Below are 6,074 nucleotides of genomic sequence, written 5' to 3' on the forward strand. Positions count from 1 at the left end.
CTGCCTTGCAAGAGATTTCTAACCAGGGGAGTATCTCAGGGAAGGTGGTGGATTGATTAATAACAGATCCCCCCTCCCCCCTCCCCATCTGTAATTGTATCATAGTGTTAATTTATAAGAGATTATATCTGTCCATCCATCGATATCTATCAATCTATCACTAATCCTAATCCATATCTCATCTCATATATATCCTGTCAACCTTTTTGTGCCCAGAGTTATATTTTATAAGGTGCCCAGAGTTATCTTGTGGTAAGATGGGCGGCCAACTGTGAGGGCTGGGAAGGGGGTGTCTCCCCAACTGCCTGTCCCTCAGGATCCATTCTCTCTAAGGGGGATCGATCCAGGGTCTTCCACCCACCCCTCAGTCTGCCCAAGGGCCCCTCCCAAGAGCTCCCAGAGGCTGTCTCAATCCCGACCTCCCCCTTGAGGAAAGCCCCATCCTCCCCAGCCCACAGATGGCCCTGGACTGCAGCTGCTGTCGGGTGGGGACTTACGTATTGGTTCCGGAGTTCCCTGAAGGCATTCAAATGTTCAGGTATTTGGGGGAAATGGCAGGATCGGAGGGGCAGGCTCTGCACCCAGGTGACGTCTAGGAGGATCACAAGTGCAAGAGGACCCAGCAGCCACTTCCTGGGACCTAAAGCAAAGGAGGGGGTTAGAGGACAGGGAGCTCACATCTCCCTAGCAAGGCATCACTGGACTCCTAAACACCCCTCCGTCTGTCACCTTCAACCGGGCAAAATGGAACATTGCAGGGCATCAATTTTTGAGCCAGGATCACCCCAAAGGGCTAACTTACAGAATGCATCCAAACTCTGGGACCCACGACTCCAGCGGCATTGAAATTTGGCAAAATTGTGGCTGATCCGGTGCTAATGCACCCTCGTGATCATTTCCGATGCTCCCTGCCAGATTCCCACAAGTGGAAAGCCAGCAAGCAGGTAAGTGGCTGCTACCGGGTGGGGGAGGGTTGAGGGGTGTGCGAGGGGTGCATGAGAGGCATGGCACAGGTCAGGGAGGGCATATGAGCTGTAGGTCAGGGAGGACGTGCCAGCATGCAAGTCAGAGCTGTGAGGCGGGTACAAAGGAGGCATGCAAGTTTTGCGGGGATTGTGCAGGGGCAGGTGGGTTATAGGTCAGGTAGACTCCTTCATCTGGGGTCTTGTAAATCATGGGAAATGTTGTCTTTTTCAGCAGGATAAGGCCCCAATGTACTAGACCCCAGACCCATCATCCCTGGCCACTGGCTGCTGGATTGGGAGACCCCCAGATGGGCCACAACTTTCAGTCCCCTGGAGGGAAATCTATCCTCTCCCAAGCTGGATGACCCTCACACCTGGAAGGGCACCAAGGTGTGCAGCTGAGCCAACAGGTTGTAAGTGATGGGGTGGCTTGGTTTAGAACAGGGCGAGGCAACTTTGTCCCCTTTACGACGGTGGACTTCAACTCCCAGAATCCCTGAGTCAGCTGCAGTGGCTGGTTGAGGAATTCTGGGAGTTGAAATCCACAGGTCATAAAGGGGCCACTCTTATTTTAGAAGGGCTGGTGGATGCTGGTAACCCTTTTTTTAATGACTGGGAGGAGGAACTTTCTGGCAGTTTCCCCCTATCAGTCGGGTGTGTGAAAAGGAGCAACGTTGGTGCAAATTCTGTGGATGGCTGTGCCAACTTTCAAGTCCTGCAGTCATTCCTCAGACTGTTGAAAGATGGTGATAATTCCCCAGGGCAGGCGGTTGGTTGCGTTAAACCTTTAACTGCTGCAACCTGGAAATGAATTCCAGCACCTAAATGAAGCCTCCGTGTTCATCAGTAGTCTACCTTCAGTACTCAACCTACAAGGAGAGGCAGCCATGGGGTTTTAAAAGCCCTTGGAAGCCTCCTCTTAGGTTGGGCTTCTTGTCCACCCCACTCCTCCTGTGAATGCTTGACATTTGGACAAATCAGCCATCAGTGGGCACACAGAAATAAGCCGCGTTCATAATTAGTATTCGAAAGGGACAATAAGCTAAGAAGGGAACAAAAAGGGCAGAACATGTCCTCCCTAGCAATTGAGACCTAGATAAGCAGGGATTAATACCAGAGAAACTATCAAGTGGAAACCAACCCAGATAAGCAGAAATTAACCCCAGACAAACCCATCTAGCGGAAAACAATACCTTGATCGAAGCACTACCAAGAAGGAAACCACAACGCCACCCACACTGGCAGGGCCAACTACTGTATATAAACAGGTAGCAAACACCCCACCACTCATACTGGTGATGTTACCTAGTTGGGTAATGAGACACTGGCAAGAAAAGCACCAGGCTCAGAAAGCACCGAGCGCTCAGAGCTGCAGAAAAGAGTCTCTTTTCTTGAAAGGTAATTGACTTTCCAGTCCTCGCCCAGCCATTTGTCCCATTTGTTAGGGCTTCAATGGCTTCTCTGTAAGTACTTTTGCATTGGGAAGTTGAGTAATTGGACAATTAGGACTCCAGAGCCCACGGAATTGGGGTGGGGGGGAGGCAGCAGGGAAGGGTCCCTGGGGACCTAGCAGGAGTGAAACATCTGTCCTCAGGGTCTGTCCTAAATCTCTCTTTGGATCTTCCTCTACGGGATTGTCCACCTAATTTTAATTATTTGTTGTGGGGACAATTGGGGGGGGGGATTGTTTCCTTATGTTGCTGGAGAGTCCAAAGCGTTTTTAACCCCAAAGTCAAGATGATGGCCACAATTCTGGGCCTGAACCTTCCACTTACAACAGCTCGTTTAGTGACTCTTCCAAGTTGTAAAGCGCTGAGAAAAGGAACTTATGACCGTTACGACTATTGTGCCCTCCCATGGTCAGGTGATCCAAATTCACCTGTTTAGTAACCGGCTCATATTTATGGCGGTCGCCGTGTCCATGGGTCACGTGATCCTTTTTTTTGCACCCACCTGAAGAGCAAATTCAATGGGGAAACCAGATTCACTTCCCAATCGTGCCACTGACACCTGCAGTGATTCACTTAACTATGGCCAAAAAGGTCATAAAATGGGGCAACCAATCTCGCTCAGCAACAGCCGTTTTGGGCTCCATTGAAGTCTAGACTCAATTACAAAATTATGGCCATCATCCCCCAAACACGGCTTGGCCCACACGGACACCCTTTCGAGGTGTCAAACCTCCGCTCCCCCAGCCTCCAGTGTCTCCTGGAGCAGACTTATGGGAGTTGTAGTTGGACACATCTGGAAGACGCCAGCTGGGGAAAGGATGTTTTGTCCAAAGTCAAGGCGATTCTTGTGAAGAGCAGATAAATATCCCCCAATTTAAAGAGTCCTATATTCTTCTGACTTAAGCCCCCGGCCTCTCCCAGGTTTCTAGATCTCTCTGTTTCCCAGCAGTTCCTCCGTCTCTGCCGCAGAAGGAGAGAGAATCATTTCCTGCCACTTCTGGGGCCCTTTGGCCAAGGGCAAGACTGGCCTTTTCTGGCCGCTGGAGGGCCACGTCTGATGAGGTCTGGCTCCTGCCTTGCTGCGCATGCTCCAAGCATGGATGTCCAAGCCAAGGAAGGGACCTTGCAGATGACCTCGTTGGTCCCCTGCACAACCCAGAGATCTGACGTCCACGCCTTCCTTGGGCCCACCTCAGTCTTTCCCAGACCTCCAAGAATTAGGACCCCACTGCCCACCGCCCCCCCATGGCTGCCAAGGAAACTGACTCACCTGCCCCCGTGGATGGGCTGCAGCCCCCGTGGCCAAGGGAGAAGGTTTCCGCCCTGGAGTCCATGCTTCTCTCGCCCAGGGTGCCTGCAGACCGAAATCCCAGCCAAGAGAACCTGGCAGTGTCCTGGGCCTCCCATCCTTCCTCTTCTTATATCGTCCGTGGCTTTTCAGTTTTTGGTTTGAACCTGAAAACAGGCAGGTGACGTTTGGAAAGCAAGCAAGAGAAAATGAAAGTGAGCCAACAGGGATCCCCAGGTGAGGTCACTGCTGGAGGAAGCCCTTTCAGGGAGGAGCCACGGCCGTCCTGGTGTTGCTACCGCTCTGGCTGAGCCTCTTGGCAGGAATGTGAAACTCCCAAGGCCGGTTGGAGCAAGGATGATGAAACCCCAGGCAAGCCGAGGAAGGGGAGAAGTGGACCTTGGCCAGCGGTGGAGGAGGACAGCCAGCGCAGAGACCCCTTACCTGCCCACCCTCCAGGCCAGCCTTCGGGTCCAGCTTCCAGCCCTGGTGGAGAGAGAAGCAAGAATAAATCAGAATAGAGCTGGAAGGGACCTTCAAGGTCATCTAGTCCAACTGCTCAAGCAAGAGACCCTCTGCCATTTCAGACTGTCAAATCTCTTCTTAAAAACCCCCAATGTTGAAGCACCCACAACTTCTGGAGGGTAGCTGTTCCACTGTTTAATTGTTCTCACACTTAGGACATTTCTCCTGAATTCTAGATTGCTTCTCTCCTTGATTAGTTTCCATCCATTGTTTCCGGTCTTCCCTTCTGGTGGAAGAAGCTCCGTGCAGGCCACCAAGCCCCCCGCCTTCTCCTGAGCATGCTGAGTCTTTAAACTGCCCCCCTCCCCAAACGCAAGCAGTAGAACAGAACAGAAGAGAGTAACAGAGTTGGAAGGGACCTTGGGGGTCTTCTAGTCTACTTCCATTGCTTGGGTTGGGAGGGAACAGTTTAAAGACCCAGCCTCCTCAGGAGAACAGGGGGGCCTTGGTGGCCTTCAGGAAACTTAAGAAGAAGCAGCCCAACTGCTCCTGAGCTTCCCACTTGGGGGTTAGACTAGATGCCCCTCGGGTTCCCCACGAATGCTGGTTGGTGCATCCCTTTTTCACTCTGACCCCATTCCTCTTCTTCAGTGATTGTTTTCAGGGGGAAAAAGCATGGCTATAATGGGGAGGGGGAATATTTGCTGAGGGTGGGATGGGCTGGAAGGACCACCGGCATGGCTGGTCCCTGGATGAGACAGTGCCCATCCTCTGCTGGGGAGATTCCAGCTTCCAGAGTGCCACCCCCTCCCCTGCAATTTGGGGAGGTGGCTTGAGAGCCAAATGCTTGAGGGCGGGGCCAAAATGTCCCCGAAGAGCCCTTAGTGATGTAATGCAACAGGTGTCCAACCTTGGGAACTGGAAGACGTGTTGACTTCAGCTCAGAACTCCCCAGCCAGCTTTGCAAAAGGCTGATCGTCTCCCCAGATTTCACTTCCTGTTGTGGTTTCCTCCCTCGGGTCCCGGAAGGAGGGCTCCGGAGGGCTTCCTGCCCAGGGGGAGGGAGTCCCAGCCCCCTGCCCACTTTCTCTGCCTTCGACCATCCAGGCTGGCTGGCTCCTTTCCGCTTTCTCCACCTGGACCGGCGGAATCACGGTTGGCCCCAAAAGCGGGTTTTGTGCCTCTTCTAGAGAAGCAGTCTGTGGCCGGAGCTGTGCAGCTGTGGGCAGGGGCCAGTTGTTGGATCAGGCCAGTTTAGACACACACACACACACACACACACACACGGTCTCCAGGTGCTTTTCAACCACCATTTTGCAGGTTTATGGATTGGTGTTCCCATTTTGGTTGTCCCCCCCCCCCTCTTAATTCCAGGGCAAACCTCTTAGAGCTGCCCACCACGGATTAACTCAGCCCCTCCCCAAGATAAGCAGAGCAGTTGATCTGCCAGTGGCGTCCCTCCCTCAACAGAATTGATCTGGAAGCTGTTTGCATGGAAAGTGGGCGGAAGGAAGCAGCCGACCTGAAAGGGGGGGGGGGGGGCTGAAGGAGAAAGAGAAAATATCTAGCTTTATTTCCAGGCACCGGGAGAGCCTCTCTCTGGCCAGCAGTTCTCGGTTACCTCAAATCTGGACATTGCTGGACATTTGAGCCCCGTTGGGAAAAGAACGGTTGGGACATCTAGGTAGTCCTCGACTTACGATCACACTTGACTCCAACATTTCTGTTGCTAAGCGAGGTAGTTGTTGAGTGAGTTTTGCCCCATTTTACGACCTTGCTTGCCACAACTGTTAACTGAATCACTGCAGTTGTTAGGCACAAAGTTCTTAAATGAATCCGGCTTCCCATTAACAGATTAGCAGAGTTGGAAGGGACCTTGTAGGTCATCTAGTCCAACCCCCTGCC

This window comes from Natrix helvetica, assembly GCF_964273705.1.
Source record: "Natrix helvetica genome assembly, chromosome: 9".
NCBI classification, from domain to species: domain Eukaryota; kingdom Metazoa; phylum Chordata; class Lepidosauria; order Squamata; family Natricidae; genus Natrix; species Natrix helvetica.